Below are 12023 nucleotides of genomic sequence, written 5' to 3'. Positions count from 1 at the left end.
TTTCATTCTTCAGTGCGTGGTACGTCGCGGCAGTCAGCTTTACTCTAGTCGAAAGGCAACATCTCCCAGAAGCACGCGCAGACTTTAATGGTTGGAGCCGCTGGCGCAGCGTCGAGTAGTATGGAGAGGGCTGTAACGTTCTCAAGGCCGGGGGCTCGACCTCTGCCTTCAGGTGGACGTTGACTGAAAGAGTTTCTGGGAAACACGAAGGAAAGCAGTTCTGTGGGCAACCGAGTCGAAGATCCGGGCGGAGATGGCGTGCGCATCGACACCGGACGGGCACGGTGAGCTCGGGAGACGCTGGCGTGTTGACGATAACCTGCTGGGACTGATATTGTTTCCTCCTGAGGCATACAAGGCATAGCGGGAAGGCGAGGAAGGTTTCAGTGGATTGCAAAGAGCACGGTCAGAGTGTTTTTAAGTTAATGTTGGTATTCATATGCTCTAGCGTTCAGGCTGAGCCACAGTGTTATATGGAAAAGTGCAAGAAGTGAAGTCAATTGCAGCTTAGTTCGGCCGAAAGTTGTGAGCCTTCAGTTAAGGCTTGTTGAGTCTATTGCACACGGGGCTATGTTAAGCGAATCTTGCGTACTGCATATGAGGCGTGCCGGTTCATGTCAGCTGGCGCAGTGCGCGTAATTGGGCAAAACTTAAATCAACATTAAAATCTTGTTACAACTCTGGATCTGTTCTGTACTGACAGTTTTTAATACTGATTCAGTACTGATGTTGTTATTGAATCTGTGATTCATTTATGTGTAATGTGTAGTGTGAATAGCTGTATTCTCTTATACAAACGAATTCTTTATACTTGGAACAACTGTACTGATCCATCTAGGCGTACGTGTGGGTAGATGAATATATTGGTAGTTGGTCTGTTGGTGATTGAGGGTAGCTAGTAGTAGCCTGGAAAGAAGTAGTTTTACTCACTAATCTATTACAGAATATTTTCAGGTATAACAAGTTACTGTTGGCATAACTATTGAAGGCCAAATATATTAACTTATTATACTTGTATATGTTTGACGTTATTCACGCTGTGGGGCGGTATAGACTGATACGACAATAGAAGGAATAAGCTTCAGAATGCCACGACTCTTTAGTGGAGCATGGATTCAGATTACCAGCTTGGACATACTATCTTGCCATTTTCGGATCTCATGCACTGCACTTCAAAGAATATCGTCCATATGTACAATAATTTGTCACATAATAAATGGACATTCCTGGAATATGCATGGCATACTATATCGGCATGTCAGAAGTAAAACATTCATCATGTATAACATTTGATGCACTTTCAAATTCGGTGTATGATAATCTATATAACGATTGCTTTACTTCTAAGTTGCTGATATACTATGACATGCATATTCTTGGGATGTCTTATGTGAGACAAATTATTGTACACATGAACGAGATTCTTTGAAATGTTTTGCATAAGGTCCGCAGATGGCTTCATAGTTAGCCCAGACCAGTAATCTGAATAAATGCTCTACCAAAACGCACGTGGTATTTTCAAATACACTACTTCTACTTTCATTGAAGTATTGCTATTTTATACGAGTTGAAGTGTGGATGTGACTGAATTGTTTTGTATTAATTATCGTTACTATCTGAAGAAGGTATTTTATGTTGTTCTAGTCCTGTTCTAGTTGTAAGCTCCCCACTATATTTTTTGCTTCAGTATGATATTTAGCCCTACTTTACCTCCCACTCTAAAAACAGTCCACGTATTACCAAACCTATGTACCCACAAACTCTATCCTACTTAAACTTGTATGCTCACCTTTGACTAAATAGAATGTAATTTGCATTGAACTATGACTGGTCTGAACACCGAGACACAAGCAACCACAGGGAAGGAACCGACTTTCGGACATTTTACGAGTTCCTAGCCAGGATCAAATTATACTGTTTCATCTCTATGCTTTGGTAGTTTAATTTCTTGAGTTTCCGTGTGTTAATTTAATAGTATCACAAGTTCCTAATCAAGAGCGAATTATTTAGTCTCACCTGAGTGGTTTGGTAACTAAGATTTTTAATCTCTGCATGCAGTCTAATTTATTTGACACAGTTCTTGCATTTTCCTCCATGTCCATAGTAGAGTTTCGTAGCGCATGTCGATTGTTCTTGTTTGTCTGTGTAGTGAAGTTTCTCAGGGTCTCTAGTATGGACAGGAACTGTGATGGCTGTATGTAGATGTGAGCTGAGTTGGTGGCACCGCTCTCAGCTCCAGGCTGTGATGGCTTCGGTTACACAGCTTGAAACTGTAGTGGATTGGCACCACTGTTGTGGGCCGGTGGTGCGGATCCAATGGACGAAGGCACGTCTGAGTCCGCTGATCCTGTAGCTGGCCCAGCTACTGCTCGCACTGAAGTTGATCCCTAACCCACGATCGAGTGGGACATCGCCTCTGGGCGTGGCAGGTGGCGAAAGTCTTCGCACGGGGGAGAACGAAAGGCTTCCTCAGTTAGTTTGGCAAACAGTTCCACGTGCTTCCTGTGGCTGCCACTGGTCCTTAGCCAGATGCAGTTGCTTGCGCTTTTTCAGACGGAACCTCTCAGCCAGCAAGATCCAGGCTTACACAGGGTGGGATTATTGGTTGTTGGGAGTTTAATTTTAGGCGTGTTACGGGGCCCCTTAGGTACATGGCTGCCACAGAGGGAAGAGAGCGTATGTACACTCAGTGTGCATATCAGGTGGAGTCATTTCAGACTGGGAAACGGTGCTTAAGGATGCTAGAAGAGCACAGGATACAGTCAACTGCAACGGTGGCTCTCATCGGTATCAATGTTGTGTGTCACTCTGAGTAAGAAGAGATTCTCTCTGGTGAAGCGGCTAACAAAAGAGGTAAAGGTTGCCAATCCTCCTTGCGAGATGAAAGCAGAGCTTACCATTTGCAGCATAGTCGGCAGGACCGATAGCGGACCATTGGTGCAAAGCCGAGTGGGGGGATCACATGATTCTTCGACCTTGTAGACTGCAGATTCCTGTACTTGCTGCACAGAGTGGTTGGGTTTCGAGTTCCAATGAATAGGTCAGGAGTCCACTACACGCAGAAGGCGGCTACACTGGTAGCAGGGGCTGTGTGGCGTGGACCGAGTGGTTCTTTAAGGTTAGTGGGTCTCGGGGAAATACTACAAGGGCTTTACTCTCAAAGGGTGTAGGTCGAACATAGGAAGAACTTAGATACAGGAACCTTCGGTATAACACTTGTAAACTGTCAGAGCTTTATTGGGAAAATACCTGAGCTCCAAGCGTTAATAGAAAGCACTGATGCTCAAATCATTATAGGCACTGAAAGCTGCCTAAGGTCGGAGATAAGTTCCGCCTAAATGTTTCCGAAGAACTAAACAGTGTTCCGAAAGAATTGGCTAAACACAGTTGGCGGTGGCGTGTTTGTTACTATTAGAAGTAGCTTATCTTGTAGCGAAATTGAAGCAGAGTTCATGTGAGGTAGTATAGACAGAGGTCATTCTTGGCAGCCGGAATAATATAATGATTGGATCCTTTTACTAACCTCCCAAGTCAGATGATACAGCTGGTGAAATGTTCAAAGAAAACTTGAGTTTAATTTGAAACACTGTCCGACTCATGCAGTTATTGTTGGTGGTGATTTCAATTTACCCTCGTTATGCTGGCGAAAGTACATGTTTAAACCTGGCGGTACGCATAAAACATTTTTCGAAATTGTGCTGAATACATTCTCTGAGCAGGTAGTTCATGATCCCACATGAATAGTAAACGGTTGTGGAAACACATTTGACTGCTTAGCAACAATTAATCCTAAGTAAATAAGGAGCATCAAAACGGATACAGGGATTAGTGAACACAGGGTTGTCGTAGCGATATTGAATATTGTAACCCCCAAATGCACCAAAAACAAAAGGAAAATATACCTATTCAAACAAGCAGATGAAAATTCACTTTACGCCTTTCTGAGAGAATCACCACTCCTTCCAAATTAACAATATAAGTCTAGACCAGATTTTGCGTGAATTCAAAGAAATAGTATCGACAGCAAATGAGCGATTTATACCAAATAAATTAACAAACAGCGGATCTCATCCTCCTCGGTAATCAAAACTGGTCAAAACTCTGTTGTAGAAACAACGTAAAATGCATACCAAATTCAAATGAACTCAAAATCTTCAAGACTGGCGATATTTTATAGAAGCCCGAAATTTAGCGTGGATATCAATGCAAGATACTAACAATAGTTTCCACAATGAAACTTTGTCTCGAAACATGGCAGAAAATTCAAACAGATTCTGGTCTTATATGAAGTATGTTAGAGGCAGGACACAACCAATACCTTGTCTGCAATGGAAGTACTATCGACGACAGTGCTGCCAAAGCAGAGTTACTAAACACATCCTTCCTAAACTCCTTCAGCAAAGAAGACGAAGTAAATGTTCCAGAATACGAATCAAAAAAAAGCTGCCTTCATGAGTAACGTAGAAATAGATATCCATGGAGTAATGAAGCAACTTGAATCACATAATAAAAGCAATTCTTTCGGTCCAGACTGTATACTACTCGTAGTTAGGTTCCTTTCAGAATATGTTGATACAATAGCTCTATACTAAACAATCATATAAAAAACGTTTGCTCGACGAAAGATCCGTACCCAAAGACTGGAAGTTGCACAGGTCACACCAAATTCAAGAAAGGTAGTTGGAGTAATCCACTAACTTACAGACCCATATCATTAACGTCGATATGCAGCACGATTTGGGAATATATGTTGTGTTCGATCATTATAAACTACCTCGGAGAGAACGGTCTATTGACACACAGTCAACAAGGATTTAGAAAACATCGTTGTTGAGAAACACTACCAGCTGTTTACTCACACGAAGTGTTGAGTGCTATTGACAAGGGATTTCCGATTGATTCCGTATTTCTAGGTTTCCAGAAGGCCTTAGTCACTCTACCACACAAGCGGCTCGTAGTGGAATTGCGTGCTTATGGATATCGTCTCAGTTATGCGACTGGATTTGTGATGTCCCGTCAGTGAGGTCACAGTTCGCAGTAAGTGACGGAAAGTCATCGAGTAAAGAAGAAGTGACTTCTGGCGTTCCCAAAGGTAGCGTTATAGGCCCTTTGCTGTTCCTTATCCATACAACCGATGTAGGAGACAATCTGAGCAGCCGCCTTAAGTTGTTTGCAGATGATGCTGTCGGTTATCGTCTAGTAAACTCATCAGAGGATTAAAACTAACTGCAAACCTAGAAAAGATAGCTGAATGATGCGAAAATTGGCAGTTCACCCTAAATAATGAAAAGTGTGACGTCATCCACATGAGTGCTAAAAAGAATCCCTTAAACTCCCGTTACATGATAGATCGATCTGATTTAAAGGGCGTAAATTCAACTAAATACCAAGGAATTACAATTGCAAACGAATAAAATAGGAAAAAACACACAGAAAATGTGGGGAAGGCAAACCAAAGACTGCGTTTTATTGGCAGAACACTTAGAAGACGTAACATGAATTGAAGAAACTACCTACACTAGGGTTTTCCGTCCTCTTTTGGAGTAGGCCTACTGCTGCGCGATCTGGGATCCTTACCAGACAGGATTAATGGAGTATATCGAGAAAGTTCAAAGAAGAAAAAATGTTTCAAATGGCTCTAAGCACTATGGGACTTAACATCTGAGGTCATCAGACCCCTAGACTTAGAACTACTTAACCTAAGGACATTACACACATCCATGCCCGAGGCACGATTCGAACCTGTGACCATAGCAGCAGCGCGGTTCCAGACTGAAGTGCCTAGAACCGCTCGGCCACAGAGGCCGGCTTCAAAGAAGAGCAACATGTTTTTTACTATTGCGAAATAGGGGAGAGAGCGTCACGGACATGTTACACGATTTGAGATGAACACCGTTAAAACAAAGGTGTTTTTCATTGTGGTGGGGTTGAAATGTCCCCTTAGAAAAATTATACGTGACTGCTTAAACTGACACAAAATATTTTTAGCGCAACGCAATCTGACTTTTAATAATCCCTAAAAAAGAATGGCCCTGACTAACAATAACATATACCTTTCATGACTCACTTACCTCACAAAAATCTTCATTACTCGAACTACTGCAATACAGCGAGCGCCACTACTGCCAGCTAAATAAAAGATTCTAACTACTGAAGGGACTAACTATTGATAGGCATCGTTAGCAAATGAAAGGTTTCGATAGAGAACAAACAATTTATTTACCTTAATAGTGTTCAAAAGTCATTATATATATATATATATATATATATATATATATATATATATATATATATATCAGTTCATGACATCCAGTCTTCAAATTTACTGTCTCTGATGGACACACGTCCAGATCATCCGCTCTCAAAACTCTGCCATTTCTCTCCCCACATCCACCACTGCTGGCGGCTCACCTCCAACTGTGCAACGCTACGCGCTGTTAACAGCCAAATGCCCAACACTACAATAGCGAACAGCAATGCAAACCAGCCACAAACTGCACACAGCACAGCCAGTGATTTTCATACAGAGCGCTACGTGGCGTTACGAATAAAAAAACCTAAACAGCCAACTTACATAGCCCCCATGCTCCCCACAAAAAATGTTACAAATTGTTTTGGGCAGTGTCCAATGCAGATTTGAAAATTTTTTCATAATTACAATAACAAAGAAATCAAATGCACACACTTATTGATACAATGTTGGTCAAAAGCTAAAATTTTCTCGCAGTCCATGAAGACAGTCCTGATCAGTCATCACAGTATTAATTACAATTTTATGCACAAAGTCTGACCAGTAAAAGAAAATGCACACAGAAGTAGTCGATTTCCATGCTGCCTTGAAGAAGTAGTGTTGTCCTTCCAACGGAAAGACAGTGCTGACTCTTGACATGCAAACAGGTAATGAGCCACAACAGAGCAAACCCACAGCAGAGTCAGTCGAAGTTTTGAAGAATATTGGTAGGTAGGTCATCACAGAGCAGACCCACTGTAGTCCATGTAGAGTGTATGGTATTGGTGGGCCACCAGAGGCGCAGACCCACTGACGTCCTTGAAGAAATAATGGTATTGGTGGACCATCAAAGATGCAGACCCACTGTAGTCCTTGTACAGATGGCCAGCAGCCATCTGTTGTAACTGTACAGGTTCACAATCACCATCGAAGCGTCTTGTGGAGAATATAGCAAGTCCATAAACCACCACTTGTGCACTCACAAAGTTTTTGGAATTGTCCTTAGAGCCAGCAATGCCGTTAATCAGTCCCTTGCTGAATTAGTAACACACGTGCTAATACTAACAGTACCAATTTGTCACATATTGTGCATATACTATGACCAACAGAAACGTGTGCAGTTAAATGTAACTTAATTTGAAGAACTGGTGTCTATACAATTATAAATTTACAACATAAGAATACAATTACAAAGGTACAAAATACATCATTAAAGAATGTAACAATACAGATAACATTTGTAGTAATAGGGGCTTTACAAAAGAATAGAAATAAACTTATACATCAGTGTTACAGGAATTATGACATAAGTAAATACATAAAATAATGAGAATAGTTTTCGAAACATTAATTTCACACATGAGCATTAAAACAGAACAGAATAATGTCTAAACATCTTTACAAAGTAAATAATATATTATTAGAAAAATTCTACAACATATCTCTTATCACCTAAACACATAAAGACAGGAAAAACACAAATACAAAAGGGTACACAAACACACAGAGGAATAACACAAAAGGAAAGGACAGAGTTTGTATTCAGAGTAACATTTGGTACTGCAGTCCAACCCAAAACTTCATTCCGTAGATCTTTCCTCTTATTTCAACATTTGTTTCCACCAAAAAAATCCTAGCCAAGCATGCTTTCTGTATTTATATGTTCACATATTTCTTTCCTCATTATTTATTTTCCATTAGCTTACCTCATCATTTATTTCCAAGAAAATCCTACCTAAACCTGTTGTCCCTAAACCCTACTGTTTTGTCCGTATCCTCTTTCAAAATCCTTTTTTGGCCAAACCATTTTCATATAGCTTCTCAATGCATTTCTTCCAATTCACCACTACTCGTTCTCTTATATAGCCTACACCATCTTAAGCTAACTTAAATCCACTGAGCTCAGATGCATAAACAAAGGGACGAGGCAGTGCAACAGCACAAAACACTTAACACAAACAGCAGTGACAAAAAATGCGAATTGGCAAAGCTAGCAGCAGTAAATCTAAATTAGCGGAGCTAATGCAACATTACAACTAGTATGAGACAATTTGCAGCAACAAGAAAAATAAATCAGTAGTAAAACTGGCTTAACAGAGTAATACAAAGTCAAATTCAGTAACACTATGCCTGGCAAATAGCAGCAGCAATTGCTATAACTTATATCTAAACATGGCAAAGCTCAAGCAGAAGAAGTATTACACTAAAAAAGGCCATGTTTAATACCTATGTCACATCTTAACACTAGACTGATGCATCACAAGAACTTACTCTAGCAGACAAAAAAAATTATTCATGCAATTCCTATGAAGGGAAATGTCTCTTTATGCTCCCTCGTTTTTTTTTGTAAGTAGATCATAAAATTATTATTTTGTGGATCTGTAGGCATAAAATATCCATATTAGTACATCTATTAAATTTTATTTTAACCAATGCTGCAGTGCAACTAGAAACTAGATATTAAACGAAATGAGCAAATATATACAGAGCAATGTGTGAAACGTCATTCACTAGGCAAATGGCGTCTCCAAAGGCAGTAAATAAATCTCTCAGCTAGGAAGACAATAGATGTAAAATGTTTCTCATCATTTCATTAGGCATTTTAGTAAATATCATAAATTAAGAGCTCCACAGTGCAATCATATGTTTTCAGGTTTGTGCGTGTCGTATTTGCGATGCTTTCTACAAAGAAATGTCAATAGCGAGGATAATGGCCTCCTTTTTTCTCCACCTGTGCCTCTGAAAGGCACACACTAATGGCTTTTTTCCAGGCGACTGTCGCGCAGCTGGGTGCCCACGACGCATTACGTGAAGGGGGTCACTTAATTTTCTTACCGAAATATTTACGACATCAGCTTCCGCTACAGTGACAGTATCATATAAAAATTTCCCATCTCGAGAATTTGCGTTACAAATGTGTAGAAACCAAATCCTGTAAATATAACAGTGTCCAAAAAATTTTCCCCGGCATTGTGATACATTCACGCATATACACACATTTCATAACTCTTGAAGTACGAATCTCGGTTTCCAACATCCTTTTTCACAAACCAGAGTCCCTAACCACTACTCATTATTCCTTACTTTATTACACATATATATCTTCATAGACACTTCTTCAATATTTCATCATAATAAACACGTAGCATAATTAGATTCCTCATATAGCATCAACTTATTCATCATAAACATACCTCAACAGCATATTACACCTCGTCATCGTAATAATAACATCATAACACCTCAGTCAAATTTCAAAAACGTCATAGCTTTCTGCAATAATTTCAAAACCTCAAAAAAAAATTCCGTGCTCATTTCAGTAGTGCCATCTACCTCAAACGTAATCATGATCCCATACCAAATACATCATTCAAAGCTCTAATAGTATCACAATGGTACCGAAAATAATATGAACAGTTCACAAAGTACAGACAAAATACAATTTCTTAAGTGTGAAGTTATCCAACTGTGTAATTGCGTAAACATCTGTCACTGATGTAGTAAAAAAAATGTTTGTTTCTCTGTTAAGTAATCAGATAGCTGTGTAATTCTGTGTTAGAGGAAGATGGTACCGATGTGTAAAGTTGTATAAGCAAATACCATATTAGCTAGGGCTCCTTGTGCTTGCCAAACACATGGTACACGAAATAAGCGTGTACCCCCCTGAGGATAAATGTAATTATACCCTCAGGTGTTACAGATTACTGCAATGGTATGGAATATATCACGGAAAGCGTTTGTATCTTTGTAATTCAAAAATATTTAAAAATTAATGTTTTAAGTACACAATTAGTTACTCCAATACGTGTACTGTAGTGCTAAACTGTGCGTCTTGAAAGATAATACTGTTGAAGTGTCATAGTTATCGTCCTCTGTAAGCAAAGTTCTGCAGAAGTCAATGTACTTACCTCATAATAAACAAAATGGGAATGCTATGCGTGTAGATATCGTAGTTATTACGTACATTACCGTGATCAAGAAAGTACTATACTGTAACGTATTGTTGTGCTACAAAAAAGGCTGTCTCATTGTAGCTATACCACAAAAGTTACTACTAAAACATGTTTTACTTTCCAGAAGAATTCAGAAAAACTGTGCAGATATAAAACAAATACACCGCAAAAGCAACAATGTAAATTGTGTCACACATTAGTAGCGTTGTGATATAGTCGTGTAGCTGTCAAATAAACTAACCACTGTGTCATCTGGTATATCTCAGAAAGCACTTTAAATCCATAATGTATTTTCAAGTAAACCAAAATGTTGCCATAAAATCTCATTAGCAGTACTGGTATATGTTCTAAGTATGTAAGGCTAATAGTCGTCACGTAATTGTGCAACTAACAAGAAAGACTGCACACACACATTAACATTGTGTCATCTCTTCACTATAACAATGCATTCGTAATTACTGTCTAAATATGTTCCCTAGGTTCTCGACTGGATAGTTAATTTTAAAACATAGTTGCATGTGAACAGTTTCTAAGTGTGACAGAGTACTAGTAACGTGAAGTGAAAATTTTTATAACAAAGGCTAAGTTAAAAAGCAGATTATCTTTCAATAACCGATTTTACATGTGAAATGTGGTGCAATCTTTTACCCTTTCTAGTGCGCAGAGTTTCAACTTCAAAGCAATTATCATGTTGTATACGTCGGTGAGGAATGCTAAAATTTGCTCAAGGTTAGCGTCTATGTTATTTTTCTCTGAGCCAGCCGGCGCACGTGGCTGCCTGCCTGCCTTGTTGGCGTGCGTCGTTATTGGGGTTAGGAGGTCTAACTTCTACAAATTCACATTGTCGAGAGGGCCCTGCCCTGTTTGAAACCCGCCAGTTCTGATGAAATTCAGGTCTGTCGTTTTGTTGGTAGTTTGCATAGATTCTTTTTTCTCGATCATGTGGTGGAGAATTTCTCCTGGAATCGTAACTGCGCGTTGGACCATTGCGTCTGACGTTATTCTGTCTACCTTGATAATAATTATTTTGGTTCCCATATTGTCTGTTTCTCTGATTGTCTCTGTGATAGTCATTACATCGGAGAGGTGATCTTTCCCTGTAATTATTACTACTCTGCCAACGGTTGTCATACGGGTGGTGTCTGTTTTGGTCACGATTTACGTTGTAAGAATAGCCATGTCGTGTATTATTTCTGTCTTCGCGGAATTGTGACGAATGTGATCTGTAATTGTTGTGCTCCTGCGTTCCGCGATTGTCAGTGTCAATTTCCAGTTTTAGTAACAGTCCCTGAAAAGCTTCAATGTTGTCTTTACTACGTCTTGCCAAAATAATATGTCGTAAATGTTCAGGCAATTTCATTAAGCAAATGCGGATGAGTTCTGAGGGGCTGTAAGGGTTTGCAGGTACTGATTCTTGTGCAACATGTCTTCAAAATATTTCACAAGACTGGAAAATTCAGATTGTTCGAAATGTTTCATCATTATGATTCCATGTTTTACTCGGCCTTGTGTAGCTTGAGACCGATATGCTGAGAGGAAGGCATGATAAAATTCTCCTTCACTGTGACAATCGTGAATGACCGATCGCATTCTTTCAGCTGGTTCATTCTCTATGTAGCCACACATAAATTCTGATCTGTGCTCTAATGACCAGTTGGGAGAAAAACAATGAGGTAATTTATGAAGCCACGCTTGTGGATGAATGTCGTTGCCAGAATTCTTAAATGTTTTGAATTTACGTGTAGTAATGAACAGCTTATAGTCAAAATCATCATGTCGGTGAGTCGCATGGCGGTCATTGTTACGTCGTTTCGTCGGTTCCATCTCAAAATTCGGTGTAC

Source organism: Schistocerca nitens, chromosome 4 (assembly GCF_023898315.1).
Source record: "Schistocerca nitens isolate TAMUIC-IGC-003100 chromosome 4, iqSchNite1.1, whole genome shotgun sequence".
NCBI classification, from domain to species: Eukaryota; Metazoa; Arthropoda; class Insecta; order Orthoptera; family Acrididae; genus Schistocerca; species Schistocerca nitens.
Note: the sequence above shows the minus strand (reverse complement) of the source record.